Consider the following 20,648-nt stretch of genomic DNA (forward strand, 5'->3'; position numbering starts at 1 on the left):
CCGGCCAGATGGCCTATTCCTGCTCCTATTTCTCATGTTCTTAAATCCAATAAAATTAAAAAGAAGAGATAAAGCTATGAGTGAAGAGCGACATGTCCAAAGCTAAAGGTGGAACTGCCTAAAGCAATTACCAAGATGGAGAGGTTATAATTGCCAAACAAAATAATGGGCTGCTTTGACGTTCAGTGTGACTCAGTCTCACTTCTGTACTGTTTGACTACTGTAGTTCGAACATTTAGTTGGCAAATGCTAACTTCTTATAGAAGAAGTTGCCCACAGAAGGCAAAGAGTGGTTGTAGACAGGTCATATTCTGCATGGAGGTCAGTCACCAGTGGTGTGCCTCAGGGATCTGTTCTGGGACCCTTACTATTCGTGATTTTTTTATATGTGAACTGGATGAAGAAGTGGAGGGATGGGTTAGTAAATTTGCTGATGACACAAAGGTGGGAGGTGTTGTGGATAGTGTGGAGGGCTGTCAGAGGTTACAGTGGGACATCAATGGGATGCAAAACTGGGCGGAGAAGTAGCAAATGAAGTTCAACCCAGATAAGTGTGAAGTGGTTCATTTTGGTAGGTCAAACATGATGACAGAATATAAAATCAATGATAAGACTCTTGGCAGTGTGGAGGATCAGAGGGACCTTGGGGTCCGAGTCCATAGGACTCTCAAAGCTGCTGCGCAGGTTGACTCTGTGGTTAAGAGGGCATAAGGTGCATTGGCCATCATCAATTGTGGGATTGAGTTTAGGAGCCAAGAGGTAATGTTGCAGCTATATAGGACCCTGGTCAAACCCCACATGGAGTACTATGCTCAGTTCTGGTTGCTTCACTATAGGAAGGATGTCAAAACTATAGAAAGGGTGCAGAAGAGATTTACAAGGATGTTGCCTGGATTGGGGAGCATGCCTTATGAGAATAGGTTGAGTGAACTCAGCCTTTTCTCCTTGGAGCGACGGAGGATGAGAGGTGACCTGATAGAGGTGTATAAGATGATGAGAGGCATTGATCATGTGGATAGTCAGAGGCCTTTTCCCCAGGGCTGAAATGGCTAGCACGAGAGGGCACAGTTTTAAGGTGCTTGGAAGTTAGTACAGAGGAGATTCAGGGGCAAGTTTTTTTTTATACGCAGAGTGTGGTGAGTGTGCGGAATGGGTTGCCAGCGATGGTGGTGTGGGTGGATATGATAGGGTGTTTTAAGAAACTCCTGGACAGGTACATGGAGCTCAGAAAAATAGAGGGCTATGGGTAACCCTAGGTAATTTCTAAGGTAAGGACATGTTCGGCACAGCTTTATGGGCTGAAGGGCCTGTATTGTGCTGTAGGTTTTCTATGTTTCTATGTTCTATGTTCTAAAAGTCCAATAATCATTTTCAGCAGCATATTACTAAAGTAGTTTCAGAAAACACAGTCTCAACTGATGTCAAGTGATTATAAAATCTACTTACTACATATTTTCAAATTACTGATAGTGATTCAAATTGTTTCACATCCTGACATCAGTTATGGAAAGTAAACAAAGCTGACAATTATGCTGGGGTTCAAACCTGAAACCACTGCATCCTGTGATAGTCACCACTAGGGGAGTCAGCTCACCATTTATACTCATCTAGTCCGCATGGTCACGCACTTGCCAGTTTAATACAAATCCGCAACAAACCTTATTAAATCAAAGACCAAAGATTTCTGATGAAAGGTCAAAACCCTGCTCCTCACTCCATAGGTGTTGTCTAACCCAAGCATTTCCAACATACCCTGTTTTTCTTTCAGTCAAATACTTAATCCCTTTGTTTGGCATTTTAAGGCAAATCAGGCTTATTTGTATGTAGGACACATTGAAACTAGATGTTCTAGTTAGTTAAAAAAACACACAGGGGTTTAACTGTAATGTTTCCCTTCCCCAGAGGAGAGATTTTTGCTGCAAATTGCCCATCACTAAATGCTTGTCTGAGTTGATTTTACAATTAGTTGAAAGGAATTGGAATTGGTTTATTTGTTGGGCACATGGCCAAGTGGTTAAGGTGTTCGTCTAGTTACCTCAAGGTTGCTAGTTCAAGCCTCAGCTGTGGCGGCGTGTTAGTGCTCTAGTGTCTGTGCAAGGAGTGACACCCCACACAGACTTCCAATCTGCGCTTTGTAAGGCATGAAAATGCCCGACGCAGGCCCCTCATGGTCTGAGTCGACGTTCCCCCCTCCCCCTTATTGTCAATAGTACAATGAACAACTGGTTACTATATGCATACTCTTCATATAGATCAATTGATTACACAGGCCACTGAGATGTAGAGATAAATCGTTGGAAAAATAATCTCCTCTTCAGAATTCCTGCCACTGATTTTGAATGTTCCATTTCCAAAAAGAATAATCCTTTCCTGTCTATTCCCTCACCATGCTTTTTGTAGGATTCACAACAGGCATTATGAAGGAAGATGGCTCAAACGTCATCTATAAATTTGCTGAAGCTACAAACATTGTTGGCAGAATTTCAGATGGTAACGAGAGGGCATACAGGAGCAAGATATACCAGCTAGTTGAAAGGTGTTGCAGCAACAATCTGGCCCTCAACATTAGTAAGACCGAAGAAGTGATTGTGGACTTCAAAAAGGGTAAGACGAGGGAATACACATCAGTTCTCAGAGGGATCAGAAGTGGAGAGAATGAGCAATTTCAAGTTCCTGGATGTTAATATCTCTGAAGACCTAACACATCGATGCAGCTATAAAGAAGGCAAGACAGCAGCTATGCTTCACTAGGAGCCTGAGGAGATTTGGTATGTCATCAAAAACACTTGCAAATTTCTACAGATGAGTTAGGGAGAGCATTCTAACTGGCTGCATCACTGTCTGGTATGCGGGGGAGGGGGGTTACTACACAGTATCAAAGTCAGCTGCAGAAAGTTGTAAAATTAGCCAGCTCCATCATGGCACTCGCCTCCATAGTATCCAAGACAACTTCAAGGTGTGGTGCCTCAAAAAGGCAGCGTCCATCACCCCCATCACCCAGGCCATGCCCTTTTCTCATTGGTACTGACCTGGTTGGTGGCGTAGTGGTATCAGTGCTGGACTTCGGGACGAAAGGTCCCGAGTACGAATCCAGCCAGCTCCCCTGCACGCTTTCCATCCGTGCTGGATCTCTTTGGAAACTCACCCGGCAGAAGGCAATGGCAAACCACTGCTGTAACTTGCCTCGTATGCGGTTCCCCACTACGTCAGAGAGGCATAGAGGGAAATCGTCCACTAACCGGAGAAACTCCGGATGTGACATACCTTTCCTTTCCTATCAGGAAGGTACACACACAACAATTCAGAAACAGCTTCTTCCCTTCTGCCATATGATTTCTGATTGAACATTGAACCCATGGACACTACCTCACTACCTTTTATTTCCTTCTTTTGTACTACTTATTTAACTATTTTATATATCCTGCAAGAAAAAGTTTGAACTCTTTGCAATTATCAGGTTTTCTGCATTAATTACTCATAAAATGTGGTCTGATCTTCATCCAAGTCACAATAATAGACAAACAGAACATGCATGAACTAACAACACACAATTGTACTTCTCATGTCTTTACTGAATACATTATTTAATCATTCACAGTTCAAGCTGGAAAAAGTATGTGAACTCTTGTATTTAATAACTGGTAGAAGCAGCAATAACCTCCACCAAAAGTTTCCTGTAGTTGCTGATCAGATTTGCACAATGACGAGGAGGAATTTTAGACCATTCCTCCATACAAAACTGTTTCAATTCATCCATATTTCTGGGCTACCTTGCTTGAACAGCCCTCTTCAGGTCATGCCACAGCATCTTAATTGGGTTAAGGTCTGGACACTGACTTGGCCATTTCAAAATATGAATTTTCTTCTTTTTAGCACCTAGATTATGAGGACACTCAGTCCTCGTTTATTGTCATTTAGAAATGCATGTATTAAAAAATGATACAATGTTCCTCCAGTATGACATCACAGAAACACAAGACAGACCAAGCCTAAAACTGACAAAGACCACATGATTATAACATATAGTTACAACAGTGCAAAGCAATACTGTAATTTGATAAGAGCAGACCATGGGCACGGTTAAAAAAAAGTCTCAAAGTCCCGATAGCCCCAACATCTCACGCAGACGGCAGAAGGGAGAAACTCTCCCTGCCATAAGCCTCCAGCGCCGCAAACTTGCCGATGCTGCATCCTGGAAGCACCCAACCACAGTCCAACTCTGAGTCCGTCCAAAAACTTCGAGCCTCCGACCAGCCCTCCGACACCGAGTACCATCTCTGCTGAGCACTTCGACCCCGCCCCCGGCCGCTGAGCAACAGGCAAAGCTGAGGATTCGGGGCCTTCCCCGCCGGAGATTTCGGATCACACAGTAGCAGCGGCAGCGAAACAGGCATTTCAGAAGTTTCTTCTTTTTAAACCATTCTGTTGATTTTCTCTTGTGTTTCGGATCATTGTCTTGTTGCATCATCTAATTTCTATTGAGCATCAGGTGACGGACCGCTACTCCGATATTCTCCTGTAAAATATCTTGATACAATTTTGAAATCATTGCTCCCTTAACGATTACATGTTATCCAGGTCCTGAGGCAGCAAAGCAGCTGCAAACTATGATGCTCCTTCCATTATGCATTACAGTTGGGATGAGGTTTTGGTATTGGTGTGCAGTGCCCTTTTTCCTCCAAACATAGCCGTGTGCATTTCGATCAAAAAGTTCAACTTTTGTCTCACCTGTCTACAGAACATTGTCCCAGAAGCGCTGTGGAACATCCACGTGGTCCTTTGCAAACTTGAGACATGCAGCAACATTTTTTTTTTGGAGAGCAGTGGTTTCCCGTGTTGTCCTTCTATGAATACCATTCTTGTTCAATGTTTTTCTTATGGTGGACACATGAACAGAGACTTTAGCAAGTTCTAGAAATTTCTGCAGGTCTTTTGCTGTTACCCTTCAGTTCTTTTTCACCTCCTTCAGCATTGCACATTGTGCTCTTGGTGTCATCTTTGAAAAATGCCCACTCCTAGGGACAGTAGAAACAGTACTCAATGCCGTCCATTTATAGGTAATTTCTCTTACTGCAGACTGATGAATGAACACTCAGCTCTTTAGAAATGTTTTAGTAGCCTTTTCCAGCTTCATGCATCTCTACAGTTCTTCTACGGTCCTCTGAAAGTTGTTTTGATTAAGGCATGGTGCACATAAACAGATCTTTCTTGAGAAGAATAGACAACCTGACTTTGTGTGATCTTTTTTATAGGGCAGGGCACCTCTACAACAGACACATACTGTAATTCACAGTTTTCGTTTTCTATTATCACGTATTGCAATGTATTGCTGCCGCAAAGTTAACAAATTTCCTAACACGTGCCGGTGATATTAAACCAGATTCTGATTCTGACCTGCTCATTCAACCTTTAGCAATTTCCTCACTATTATGAAATCAATTTAATCTTTAATAAAATGGTGTACACTCCATACCCCCTAGTGGAACCATCAGCCGAATCTGGAATCCAACTGGATCGTCCAAAACATTAGCCACACCTTTGCTGTTGATACTGCTTAATCTGCTAAATGCTTCCAGAATTTTCTGCTTTTGCTGTTTTGTGGTTTGATGAAAATCAATCAGCAAACTTTGGCATCTTGATCTGTGGCTTCTCTACAACTTGACATATTTCTTTGAACGCTGGTCAACTCCACCCTCAGTTTCCACCAAAGGAACAAACTTTCAGCTTCTGAATTATTCGCCTTCTGGATTCAACTCTGATCTCTGACAGCTGAGACTAGCTCCACATTCCAAATCAAAAGTTTGAAAAGTTCAAAAGTTTCATCTCTCACACAAGATTTCAATGCCCTGCATGATGTCAGATACTATCATTTGTAAAAATCATTAAGTCGAGACATGTCCACTTTCAATGTTTCATGAAAGACACAATGCCACTATTTTAGCAAATGCAATTTAGTGTTGCCAGTGTTCCAGGCTCTATTTTTGCCTCAGCTAACATCACCAAACAAATTACCTGAGCATCGCATAGCCACTTTAGGGTGCTCCTCCCTACAAAAAGTCTACAGTTAAAATAATTTGTTGGCTGCAAAGTGCTATGGGATGTGAAAGGTGCCATGTCAATGCAATTTTGATTCATCCTTTGCTTCTTTTCTGCTCTTCATGTTCAAGGGGATGGTCTGTCCAAAACCCTCATGATTCTAAAGGTCCTTGTACTGGGGAGCAATGATGACAGTAGATACCATTTCCAGACCCGTCAAAAGGTTCAACTTAACTGCCAGCAAGCTTCAATAAGATGGTACAGATGTACAGTGGACAGCATTCTAACTGGCTGCATCACCATCTGGTATGGGGGGGGGTGGTAGAGGGGGGCTACTGCACAGAATTGAAATAAGCTGCAGAGTTGTAAACTTGAATGATTCAGGAACAGCCTTTTCCCCTCTGCCATCTGAATGGCCATTGAACCCATGAACACTACCTCACTACTTTTTTTTCTATTTTTGCACTACTTATTCAATTTAATTATAATATATTTACAGTAATTCATGTTTTTCTATGTATTGCATTGTACTGCTGTCACAAAGACAACAAATTTCATGACACATGCTGGTGATATTAAACCAGTTTCTGATTCTCTACCACGGAAGCAATATCACAATAGACCCTGAATGACTTTGCACCAACACCCAAGATCAAGGAATCAAGCTATCACCTCCGTTGCCATCCCAGTCACCATTAACTGGGCAGAATCAATACCTGGGATCTTAAACATGAGGAATTCTGTTCTGCAGATGCTGGAAATTCAAGCAACACACATCAAAGTTGCTGGTGAACGCAGCAGGCCAGGCAGCATCTCTAGGAAGAGGTGCAGTCGACGTTTCAGGCCGAGACCCTTCGTCAGGACTAACTGAAGGAAGTGGGAGGGGGAGGGGGAGATCCAAAATGATAGGAGAAGACAGGAGGGGGAGGGGTGGAGCCAAGAGCTGGACAGGTGATTGGCAAAAAGGATATGAGAGGATCATGGGACAGGAGGTCCGGGGAGAAGGAAAAGGGGGAGGGGGGGAAAAACCCAGAGGATGGGCAAGGGGTATAGTCAGAGGGACAGAGGGAGAAAAAGGAGAGAGAGAGAGAGAGAGAAATAAAGAATGTGTGTATATAAATAAATAACGGATGGGGTACGAGGGGGAGGTGGGGCATTAGCAGAAGTTTGAGAAGTCAATGTTCAATCCATCAGGTTGGAGCTCTTCCTTCTAGCTAGCTCTCTTACTAGCTCTTCCTTCAGTTAGTCCTGATGAAGGGTCTCGGCCCGAAACGTCGACTGTGCCTCTTCCTATAGATGCTGCCTGTGGCCTGCTGCGTTCACCAGCACTTTTTGTCCCCTTACAAGAGGAGAGCAGAAAGCAAGGAACAATGGCAATGGAGGAACAGGTATGGTCATATTGTAAAGGAGCAAACAAGAATCTTCCCCGATTACGTTACATGCTTCCAAACATAGATAACAGTAAGGTTTCTAGAAACATAGAAAACCTATAGCACAATACAGGCCCTTTGGCCTACAAAGCTGTGTCAAACATCTCCTTACCTGAGAAATTACCCATAGCCCTCTATTTTTCTGAGCTTCATATACCTGTCCAGGAGTCTCTTAAAAGACCCTATCGTATCCACCTCCACCACTGTTGCCATTTCTGGATGGATGCTTATTCCCCAAGCCCAAAGAAGCAAACCTACGTGATTAGTTCAGGTAGTCAAAGCACATAGTCTCTTCATGAAACAAACAGGAAAGAAAAAGCACTTGCATTCGTACAGCAGCTATCAGCATGTTCACACAGCAGTATCCCTTAACAAATAAAAATTATATCTAGTCACTGTTATGAAGAGGAAATACGGCATGCAATTTGCACTCTGCAAGGTTCCAGAAACAGTAATGTCATCAGTTAACCTGTTTTCATTGTTCACACTAAAGCTGATGTATGGTTTGCATTGGCTTGAGAAGGCAGGGAGGACCGATGTTAAGTGCCATACGCGAAAGGCGAAAGAAAAACAGTGCTGCATTTACGCAGCACCCCATATACCCTGAGCAAAATACATACATCAAATACAAACACTTAGCTTCAGTGATCTTCAAACAACACCCTTCTCAGCAAATGAAGCAATTCAGTTTTTGATCTAATTGAAGGACGAAAAGCGTGACTGGATCATTTACGTCCACACTAGTTGTTGTTTGAGGTTTAGTTTTCTTCCCACTTCAAAAGTCAATCGCATGCAATGTACAGCTTCACGTAGTTTGCTCTAAATGTTAGCTGCACAATCCCAGAGATTAGTGATGGATTGTCACAGAGGTTAGTGATGAAGCAGTACAGAAACATGCTTTGTTATAGATGTCAAACCAGTCAAAGATCTATGCTATTGTTATCACCGACACCATCACCTACACATCAGCCTCAAGAAATTCTTCCTATTCTGGCATCAACGTGATCATACAGTCACTAAAAGCATTATATTAATGACACTACTGTCGTCATCAATATAATGCAGGGCACAGCAAGTACCAATTCAGGAGCTTGTACTCTGCACTGTTGAAATTAGTGATAAATACCAGCCCACATCTGAGGCTACACAACACAGCTGCCTGACACACTGCCAAAATTCCAATCTGCTCCATAATGTGAAAACAAATAAAATGCTTTATTTGAAGCTGAGGACAAACTGCTCTGAAGCTCACATACACCATTAGCTTGTGCAGGCATAGCTTCAAGTTTGGTAAAAATCTGTCATTGGTAAAAAAGCGAACAGCCAAGAGTAGCTCACGAGACTGGGATAATCAACATAGTCAGGGAAAAGTACAGTACAGAATCGGACCCTTCGGCTTATCAAACAGCTCACAGGACTGGGATAAATGGCAACTTCAATCATCACATCGAATGTAGGGTACAGAAGAGACCACTTAACCCATGTGTCATTCATGTCTCCTCCCCATCCCCCAACTCAAGCCCTTCGAATGTCCTACTAACCATTCTCCTGTCAGATAATTATACATTATTTTCCTTTAGTTAAAGTCCCACATTGGAGCAAGGCCAATTTTCATCAGCTTAGACAGGAAACTGCAAAGAATGATTGGGAGTGGCTGTTTGCAGGTACAGAGATGCCTGGCAAGCAGAAGGCTTTTTAAAAGTGAGACAGCGAGAGTTCAGGGTCAACATGTTCCTATTAGAATGAAGGGCAAGGCTGGCAAGGTTAGGCAGCCCTGGCAGATAAGGGATATTGAGGTTATGCTCAGGAAAAAGCACATGTCAGGTACAGGTGTCTGAGATCAACCGAGTTCCTTTTAGAGTACAAAGGGACGTAGGAGAAAACTTCAGAAGAAAATAAGGACAGTAAAAACAGGACGAGATATCCTTGACAGACACAGTAAAAAAGAATTCAGAGTGATGCTATAAATATTTAAGGGCAAAAGGGTAACTAGGGAAAGAGTAGGTCCCATTAAGGATCAGTGTGATCACCAATGTGTGGATGAGGTCTCAATTTACCATGGAGAATCTTGTGGGGACTCAAGAATCAAAGAAAGAGAACAGTGATGTCCTGAAACATCAATATTACAAAAGAGAGATAACATTGATGTCTTAAGGCACATAAAGTGGCCAAGTTCTGTAAAGTACCTTAGTTGTGGGAAGCAAGGGACAAAAGTGCTGGAGCTCTGGCAGAGATTTTTGTATCTTCCTTAGCTCTGAGTGAGGAACCAGTGGCTAATGTTGTGCCTTTATTTAATTTGGGCTGCAAGGGCAAGCCAGGGAGCTACAGGCCAGTGAACCCAACATCGGTGGTGTGCGTTAAGGTTACGATGAGAATGTAGACGGCATAATTAGTAAATTTCCAATGACACTGAAATGTGTGTTGTAATGGTCACGGAAGAAAGTCGCCTAAAGTTACAAATGGCACCAGATCAGGAAACACAAAGAGCAATGTCAGATGGACTTTAACTCAGACAAGTTACATCAGGACAGACGTTGCACAGTACATGCAGGGCCCTGTTAAGAGTCAGAATCATACAGTACAGAAACAGGCCCTTTGCTGCCTCTGCTGACCAGTGTGAGTTCCATCTGCTTGTGTTTCACCATAAATTCCTGATGACCATTTCAAATCTATCCCCTCTGATCATAAACCTATGTTTTCTAGTTTTTAAGCAACCTCTCCCCAGGGAATGTGACTATGTGCTTCACCTTGTCTATACACTTCAGGATCTTACATTCCTATCAGGTCACCTCTCAATCTCCTACATTTCAGGGAATAAAGTCCTAGTTTATGCAATGTCTCCTTGCAATTGAGACCCCCATGTCCAGGCATCATTCTGAAAAATGTTTTCTGCACTCTTTCTGGTTTAATAGCACATTTCCTACAACAGGGTAACCAAAACTGTACACATTACTCAACTGTGGCCTTACCAATTTTTTTAATATAAACTGCATGACTTCCCAGCTCCTATATTCAGTGCCCTGACTGATGAAGGTCAGCACACTAAATGCCTTCTTCACCACCCAACCTGTGATGCTGCTTTCAGCGAACTGTGCACTTTCATTCCTAGATCCATCTGTTCTATAACTTTCCCCCTGGGCTTGCTGTAGGAACCTAACCCAGGCTGGATCAACCAAAATGTAATACTTCATATTCATCTGGACTAAAAGCCGTTTGTCAATCCTTAGCCTACAAATCATGCTGATCAAGATCCCTGTACATTTTCATAACCTCCTACTCTGTCTACAACAGCTCTATTTTAGTAACATCTGAAAACTTAATAACTATGCTTTGTACATGCACATCCAAATCATTTATACATATTAGAAAGGTTCCAGCACCAACCACTAAACACAGGGCTTCTGTTTGAGAAACATCCTAATAATGAACCAATTATAAATCCTATCCACTAACTCCTCCAGAATCCCATGTGATCTAATTTTCCTGACTACCCTGCCATGAGGGACCTTGTCAAAAGCCTTACTAATGTTCAATTAGCTAACATCCACTGCCATATTCTTATCTATCCTTTGGTTACCTTCTTGAAGAAATCCAAGATATTTATCAGACTAAACTTCCCATGCACAAATCTGCGCTGACTCTCCAAGTTCAGACCCAGTCTCTCCAAATGTTGGTAGATCCTGTGTGTCAGAATCCCCTTTATCAATTTTCCTACTACTGATGTCAGACTCACCAGTCTGTATTTTCCTAGCTTGTTTTTTTCTACCCTCTGATGTAGAACAGTGGAAGCTAGCGGCACAAGTGCACTGCACCGTGAGAGTGGCTTATGACATGCTATCAACATGACATTAAGTACACAAGTTGGGACCCCATGTTTGAACTGTACAGCGTGTTGCAAAGACTGCTCCTGGAATATTGTATGCCATTTTGGTCACCCTATGATAGGAATGGGATTAAGCTACACAAAAAAAAAAGATTTACAGGAATGTTGCTAGGACTAGAGCAATTAAGTCATGAGGAGAGACTGGATAAGACTGGAACTGATTTTTTTTTGGTCTGGAGCAAAAAATCGCGAGCACAGATAATGGACGGTCACAGTCTTATTCCCAAGGTAGAGGAATCAAAAACTAGAGGGTGCAGATTTAAGTTGAGAGGACTCCGATTTAAAGGATAACTGAGGGGCAAATTTTCCTACAGTGGGAATGGTGGGTAACTGGAATGAGCTGTCACAGTAAATAGCAGGGGCATTTAACGTTTAAATTCTGCTACGGATGGTCCCAGGCCTGACTGCAAAAGGAGAACGGTTGGGCATGGGGTTAGCAATCGCATCCTGTAAAAATCCAGAGCTGTAGAAACAGAAACAGAAGCTCCAAAGACTTCTTCCCTGAGAAAGAAAGGATCTTCGCCTAGAAGACACATGAATTCATGTGGCAAAAGTCACAAGCCTGTGGACGCCACAGGGCCAATCAACCTTTGGCAGAGAGATCGGGCAAAGAACACTTGGTGCCATAACCTCGAAGCTGACACCAAGAAGACGGGCTACACCTGGAGACAACTAGAATGACTGGCCCAGAACAGAGGACTCTAGCAAGTTGCTGTCAGCAGTCTATGCTCCAGTAGGGGTGATGGCTTACAACTAGACAGATTGATGGATAGGTTTAAAGGGAAGTAGGGCTGAGACTCATTCCAGTACTGGTTTATTACTGCCGCATGTACCAAGATTCAGTGAAAATAAACCAATAGCTGAGCAAGTCTCATCATTGGGCACCAGACAATTCGGGCTGAAAGGCTTCATTCTGTTGTATAACCGCATGACTCTATATAAACAATTCATATCAACTCCCTCCCCTGCAAGCAGCCCACGTGTTACACCTGCCAATTCACCTCCTCCCTCACCTCCATTCAGGGATCCAAACAGTCCTTCCAGGTGGGGTAACACTTCACCTGTGAATCTGTTAAGGTTATCTACTGTGTCTAGTGCTCCCGATGAGGCCTCATCTGCATTGGTGAGACTTATCATACATTGGGGAACTGCTTCATTAAGCATCTCTGCTGCATCCACCACAAGCGGAACTTCCTGGTGGCCAAATATTTTAATTTCCATTTCCGTTCTGACATGTTGGTTTATGGCCTCCGCTTGTGCCACGATGAACAACCCTCAGGGTGGAGGAGCAACACCTTATACTCCATCTGGGTAGTCTCCAACCCAATGGCATGAATATCGATTTCTCCTTCTGGTAAAATAAATTTTCCTCCCTCTTCCTCTACTCCTCACTCTGACCTCTTACCTCTTCTCACCTGCCTTTCATCTCTCCCTGGTACCCCTCCTCCTATCGTCCACTCTACTCTCCTATCAGATTCCTTCTCCTCCAGCCCTTTACCCTTCCCACCCACCTGGCTTCATCTAGCACCTTCAAGCTATCCTCCTCCCCCCTCTAACCACCTTTGTATTCTGGCATCTTCCCCCCTTCCTTTCTAGTCCTGAAGAAGGGTCTAGGCCCGAAACGTTGACTGTTTATTGATTTCTATAGATGCTGCCTGAACTGCTGAGTTCCTCCAACATTTTGTGTGCATTGCAAGGGATTTCCGGCATCTGCAGACTTTCTTGTGTTCATAATATTAATTGAATTAATTCTTGCTCTCACTATGCATTAATTAAAGTTTCCCTTAAGTTCCTCATATTTGCAAATGATATACGCAACGGTTACATCTACGGACTCTAGCTTTAGATTCCTCTTCTCCAACCATACCCCACGACAAACGTCTTTCATTAAAATACATGAGTCTGTTTCCGAAAGACAAGGAAAGAACCCTACCTTGTTAAACTTCTCTCAAAAGAAATGAACTGGTCTCATTGTTGCAAGATTTAATCTGTAACTTCAAAAGGTATTCTGTAATCTTTTGGTAAATGACATAAATCAATAAGAAGCAAATATGATACCAGAAACTCGTTTGGTTTCCCAATGTTCAGTACATTAGTTAAATCACAGCACAAAAGCACAGAGAGAAAGAGAAAATATAAAGCACGTCCCTTCCCGAGGCAAGTTTCTGCTTGCCATACTGGCAAATGATTCTACAGATAAATCCACTCTCAAATTCCTGCCTTTCTTGCTGCTTCTTGTTTTAACATGTTTCTTAGCCAAGATACTTCACAAATAACAGCCAACGTGCCTTCCCATCACACACATTGTGGCAGCATGGTGACAGCTTTTGCTGCCGCATGTTCCAAGCATCCAGAGTCACCAGGATCAGAAGAAACTTGATTTTTACAAAATGGAATCAAAAATAAAACCATCACTGGTTTATTGTTTACCTGCACTGCATTTTCCACCTTGTTCTACTTCAATGTTTTGCGTAATGTGTATGAATATGCAAGACAAGCTTTTCACTGTATCTCAGTCAATGTGACAATCCAATGCCATTTGCAATATTAAACCAGTAGAAACAGACTGACCACATTCCACGGGGAAATTAAACTTCTAATATGTTCAAAGTGTCCTTTATGTCTCCACTTCTGCCTCAGACTGAGCAGGAAATGTACCAGCTAATAAACAGCAAGTCCAGAAGTCTCACTCTCTCCCAAATCTAAAACTGAAGCTGAGAAGCAGCGCTAATCCAGTCACCAGGAAGCCTGAGAAGGGCCCAAAAGAACCTGCCTGCCAGCACTATGAATAAAGCTGACTCTCGTGTTCATGTCTGAATGACCGGTGTCCTGTCGCACTCACCACAATAATAAGCAAATGTTTTGAGAGGATAATCAAGGACTACATCTACAGCTTGCTACCACCCAAACTGGATCCCTTACAATTCACCTACTGATACAACCATTGAGAGATGGCACAATAGCCACAGCTCTACACACCATCCTTACACACCTGGAGAAAAGGGATGCTTATGTGAGAATGCTGTTCTTGGACTACAGTTCAGCATTCAACACAATAATTCCCTCCAGGTTCGACAAAAAGCTCAGAGACTTCGGCCTTCACCCTGCTTTGTGTAGCTGGATCCTGGACTTCCTGTCAGATCGCCGGCAGGTGGTAAGAGTGGGCTCCCTCACCTCTGCCCCTCTGACTCTCAACACAGGTGCTCCTCAGTGCTGTGTATTAAGCCCCCTCCTTTATTCTCTGTACACCCATGACTGTGTTGCCACCCTCAGCTACGATCTGCTAATTAATTTTGCTGACAACACTACACTGATTGGCCTAGTCTCAAATAATAATGAGGCAGCCTACAGAGAAGAGTGGTGTCAAGAAAACAACCTCTCCCTCAATGTCACAAAAGCAAAGGAGCTGGTTGTGGACTACAGGAGGAATGGAGACAGGCTAGCCCCTATTGACATCAATGGATCTGGGGTTGAGAGGGTGAACAGCTTTAAGTTCGCCAGCATGAACATCACTGAGGATCTCATATGGTCTGTACATACCGGCTGTGTGATGAAAAAGGCACAACAGCGCCTCTTTCACCTCAGACAGTTGAAGAAGTTTGGTATGGGCCCACAAATCCTAAGAACTTTCTACAGGGGCACAATTGAGAGCATCCTGACTGGCTGCATCACTGCCTGGTACAGGAACTGTACTTCCCTCAATCGCAGGTCTCTGCAGAGAATGGTGTGGACAGCCCAGCACATCTGTAGATGTGAACTTGCCACGATTCAGGACATTTACAAAGACAGAAGTGTAAAAAGGGCCTGAAGGATCATTGGGGACCCGAGTCACCCCAACCACGGGAAACGGTATCGCAGCATAAAAGCTAGGACCAACAGTCGCTGGGACAGCTTCTTCCACCAGGCTATCAGACTGCTTAATTCATGTTGACGCAACTGTATTTCTATGTTATACTGACTATCCTGTTGTACATAATACTTATTATAAATTACTATAAATTGCACATTTAGATGGAGATGTAACGTAAAGATTTTTACTTCTCATGTATATGAAAGATGTAAGTAATAAAGTCAATTCAATTCAAACTGGCAAGTACTGTGGACCATGCTACAGATATTAAGCAACCCAGGTTCAAGACCCTGCTTTTGAGCTAGACATTATTTGCTGGAATTGGTGCAAGGGATGCATTAACTGCCTTCAAAATTAGGGGCTGGAAAAAAGGAAAAAAGCCAAAGTTCTACTTTCTGCCAAAACCTGAAAGAACGCTAATCAAGGGCAAGATCAGGACTGACCAAATTTACTGTACAATATTGTGGAAAGCAAGGCAAGATATTGCTGGGACTCTGGCAGAGAATTTTGCACCTCCTGAACTGCAGACAGTTCCCATTTACTGATACTCAGCAAGACTCAGTTAGGCAATTGAATCTAAAATGGTGTTCGATATTTCTGTAAAGTAGAATAACCTGGAAGGAAAGACAAAGCCGAAAATTAGAATTCCTCCAAAAATGGTACCAAACTATGTTGTCAAAAACTATAAACATTCATCATTAACAGTAATGGCTGCCATCAACAATAACCCATTATGTGTGTTGGGGAATAGAATGCAAATCAGTGTTAGCTTCAAATATGCAGTTTCATCAAATCTTCCTACTCCCTTCTGTACAGCGATACATTTTCAAGCCATTGTCCAAATCTTTAACTAATGGGCAGTTTGCTTCTGGGCAAAGCATTCTGAATTCCCAATTACTCCAAGTACAAAGAGAGAATTATTCCCTTATCTCTCTTTCAACATCTTTGATGCTCTCTTAATACAATTTCGGTTGGCAATTGAGTGCTTGCATCACTTGTGTAACACGCTGTAAAGTTTCACTGCGAATGTAATGGTCTCTTTGTAATGTTTCACTGCTAAGGCTAAGGTAATGGTTTCTCTGTAGCAGCAATGTTTGGGTTATGACTAGAAGTAACAGGGACTTTACAATACATGTTAGCCAGTAAGAGAGGTGTTGTTCTTTCTTGTGGGTCTGGAAGAGGGATTTTCGCGGTCTTTTGTCAGGGAGAGATGAAGAGAGAGGACGCGAATGGAGAGAGTTAGTAGACCGCTGGATGGAGTGGACTGAGGAGTGAGGGTCGGCTACGCGCGCAGGATGACGGGAGCAAATGGATGAAACCCTGAGCTCCAACATTTGTGCATTACTCTCTTTCATGAGAATGGGCCCTTTTCTTTTTTTGGTTTCTTTACTAACCATATAGTCAAGGTAAGATTTATAAAGCTCAATCGTTTAATCACATATTGTGCATTGTTTACTATTTTGTGGTACTGATTTGTAACAGGGAACACATTGCACAGCATCCACCCAAATGAGATTTCTTAAGTTTGGCTGGGCTGGGGGCTATCATCCCCTAGATTAAGCTGCTAGCCGAACTGAGGGTTACATTTTGTAACCCTTGGTAATCCCAAAAGCCTTTCACTGGTGAGTCCATAAGCTTTTCAACTTGTGAGAAACATTTGTACAAGTAAAGCTCGACAGCACAAGAAGCACAGCACAGTATTGACACAGTTTGCTTAATTACCATCTTATTCACCACCTTAAGCATTCATTCCCAGCAAAATGCACAATTTACAAGTCTTAGAGCAACACGTTGCCAATGCTTCTTCAGTATCACCACCCAAACATTTTGTGTGAGTGAGATAAGAAAACAGCCACTTTAAGGGAATATCTCAAAAACTGCTTCTCGAGCAACCCCCTTCAAGTTACAATCCATCCTGACCCGGAGTTGCATCACTATTCTTGAAAGATCATGACCAATGCATCAAGCACTGTACAATGCTTCCACAGTGAAGACACTAGCAGTGTGCCAGAAGTCCGTGAGTGTCAGGGAGCAGGAGTGAGTGAGGAAAAAGTGCTAGGCAAACTCAAAGGTCTTAAGGAGAATAAGTCACCTGGACCTGATGGACTATATCCCAGAGTTCTGAGAGAGGTTGCTGAAGAGATAACAGATGCGTTGGTCATGACCTTTCAAGAATCACTTGATTCTGCCTGGTCCTGAAGAACTGGAATATTGCAAACTTCACTCCACTCTTTAAGAAGGGAGGAAGGCAAAAGAGATGAAATTATAGGCCAGTTAGCCTAACCCGAGTGGTTGGGAAAGTGTTGGAGTCTATTATTAAGGATGAGGTTTTGGGTACTTGGAGACTATTGATAAGTCAAAGTCAGCATGGTATCTGTAAAGGAAAATCTTGCCTGACAAATCTGTTAAGAGTTCTTTGAGGAAGTAATAAGCAGGGTAGACAAAGGAGAGGCAGTGGATGTCATTTACTTGGATTTTCAGAAGGCATTTGATAAGGTGCCACACATAAGAATGCGTAACAAGATAAAATCCTATGGCGTTACAGGACAGATACTGGCACGGATAAAAGAATAGCTGACAGGCAGGAGGCAGCAAGTGGAAATAAAAAGGGCCTTTTCTGGTTATCTAGTAGTGTTCATCAGAGGTCAGTATTGGGACGCTACATTTCACATTGTTTGTCAATGATTTGAATAATGAAATTGATGGCTATATGGCAAAGTTTGCAGATGATACGAAGATAGGCGAAGGGGTAGGTAGTGCTGAGGAAGCAATGCGATTGCAACAGGACTTAAACGAATTGGAATAATGGGCAAAAAGTGACAGATGAAATACCATGCTGGGAAATGTATGATAATGCATTTTGGTAAAAGGAACAATAGTGCAGACTGTTATCAAAATGGGGAGAAGTTTCAAACATCAGAGGTGCAGAGGGACTTGGGAGTCCTCAAGCAAGACTCTCAGAAGGTTAATTTACTGGCTGAATCAGTGGTAAGGTGGCAAATGCAAGGTTGCATTTATTTCAAGAGGAATAGAACATAAAATCAAGGAGCAGACTCGATGGACTGAATGGCCTAATTCTGCTCCTATATCTTATGGTTTTATACTATGCCTTCGTCACTGCTCAGTCAAACCTTGAAACTTCCTACTTTGAGGAAGTTGTGGGCTTGCCATAATGACTATAAGACAGAGTCATAGAACACTACAGCACAGAAACAGGCCCTTCGGCCCATCTAGCCTGTGCCAAATCATTAATTTGCCTAGTCCCATCGACCTGCACCCGGAACAGAGCCCACCATACCCCCCTCAACCACGTACCTATCCAAATTTCTGTTAAAAACATTGAAATCAATCCACCACTTGTGCTAGCTGCTCATTTCACACACTCTCACCACCCTGAGTGAACAAGTTCCACCTCATATTCCCCTTAATCAATTCACCTTTTACCCTTAACCCACGACCTCTAGTTGTAGTGTCACCCAACCTCAGTAGAAAAAGCCTGCTTGCATTTACCCGATCTTTACCCTTCATAATTTTGTATACCTCTATCAAATCTCTCAATCTTCTACATTCTAGGGAATAAAGTCTTAACCTATTCAATCCAGCTGATTAGAGCCTTTCTCAAAGAACAGAACATTAGCTATACTCCAATCCTCTGGCACCTCATCCATGGCTACGCACATTTAAAATATCTCAGCAAGGGTAATTTCTGCACTAGCCTCCCATAGGGTCCGAGGGAACACATAGTCTGATGGGAATTTACCTACCTAAATTTGCCTCAAGACAGCAAACATCTCCTGTTCAGTAATCTGTATAGGGTCTATGACCTCGCTGCTGCACTTCCTCACATCAACAGACACCGTGTCTGTCTCCCGAGTAAATACTAGATACAAAAAATTCATTTCAGATCTCCCCTTTCTCTTTTGACTCCAGGCATAGATTACCACACTGATCTTCCAGAGAACCAATTTTATGCTTAAGTGTTATTTGTATTTCCTATACTTACCAACTTACACATCACTTAACTACAAATTTGTCAGAAAAAAATCTGTCCCAATCCACACTTGCCAAATCCTTTCTGATACCATCAAAATTGGTCTTTCTCCAATGTAGAATCTCAACTAGCGGACCAGACCTATCTTTTTGCATATCTACTTTGAAACTAATGACATTGCGATGACATGATACAAAGTGTTCCCCTAAACATATTTCTGTCACCAGCCCTGTCTCATTCCCTAATAACAGATCAAGTATTGCACACTCTCTCATTGAGACTTCTCTATACTGATTATGGAAACGCTCCTGAATACATTTGACAAAATCTTTCCCATCCAGCCCTATTACATAATGGGAGTCCCAGCCAATATGTGGAAAGTTAACATAACCTCCTTCGAGCTCCTGTCACCTCCTTACTCTCCTGTATGAGCCGAAGATCATTGAGTTACAGCTCCAGTTAGAGCAGAACAGGCCATTCGGACAAACCAGTCTGCTCCACCGTTCCATGATGGCAGATTTATTATCCCTCTTAATCCCATCCTCCTGCCCCAACCCTTTAATATATTAACCTTCGATTAACCAAGAACCTATCACCCTCCATTTTAGATTTTCCCAATGACTCCACCTCCACTGCCATCTGTGGCAATGAATTACCATTTAATAAAGCAGGTCATAACCAATTTTTTATGTACAGTTAGGGGTGGCCAATAAATCTCAGTCTTGGCAAAGAAGCACACGTACTAATAATGATCATTTTTTAACTCATTTAAATATTTCCTTAAATAGTTCAAAGCTGGGTTATTTATTTTTTGTCAAGATTAGAGGATCGTAGCACATCATTCATATGACAAACACACTGCAAGACAATGTCCTGTTACTGACTTCATTGTATGAACCACCCACAAGCAACTCTTCAGCTAAAGCTCTGATCCTCATTGAACCTTCACAATTATTTCCCTTCTGAAGTCCACCAGCTCCCCTTGCCCCTTACAGAAGTTTCAAAATAGCTTCCTCCATTTTCAACTTTCCCATTGGCCTCACACCATTTCAGCTTAAACAAGTTCACTTCTTGCACCATACACTTGATCTATATCTCTGCAATACACATCACCTTCCTCCCTTTTATCTACAAACAATCTGTCATTGGGTTCTCCACCTCCCATCACCTTACCTGCTTTTCAACCGTGCCCTCAGTCCTACATTTAATTTCCTCCTGCCCTGACACACGCAGCATCTGTGGAGAGAGAAAAAGATCTGTTGATGACATTTCATTATCACTGACTCAAAACTTATTTATTCTTCACAGAAGTTGTCCAGCTGCTGAGTAATTCCAGCACTGTTTTTATTTCAGGTAAAATTGATCCAGCTTCTTCAATCTTCTTCATAAGGGAAACATCCCATCCCTGGCAACGTTATGGTGAATATCAGCTGTATCTTCCCCGGCATCATATTTTTG

The 20,648-nt window shown here is 42.6% G+C and overlaps 1 protein-coding gene across 7 annotated transcripts in view; it reads right to left on the minus strand.

The window, feature by feature from the left end:
- Positions 1-20,648, minus strand: part of phactr4b (phosphatase and actin regulator 4b) — a 192,561-nt gene that overhangs the window by 115,213 nt on the left and 56,700 nt on the right. For 5 of the 7 annotated variants that reach the window (XM_063033790.1, XM_063033789.1, XM_063033793.1 and 2 more), the window contains one exon: positions 20,364-20,426. The exons of the other annotated variants lie outside the window; for them this stretch is intronic. The gene's annotated coding sequence lies outside the window, so the exon portion shown is untranslated. The remainder of the gene's footprint in view (positions 1-20,363; positions 20,427-20,648) is intronic. 7 annotated transcript variants of the gene reach the window in all.

This window comes from Mobula hypostoma, chromosome 26, assembly GCF_963921235.1.
Source record: "Mobula hypostoma chromosome 26, sMobHyp1.1, whole genome shotgun sequence".
In the NCBI taxonomy this organism is placed as follows: Eukaryota; Metazoa; Chordata; class Chondrichthyes; order Myliobatiformes; family Myliobatidae; genus Mobula; species Mobula hypostoma.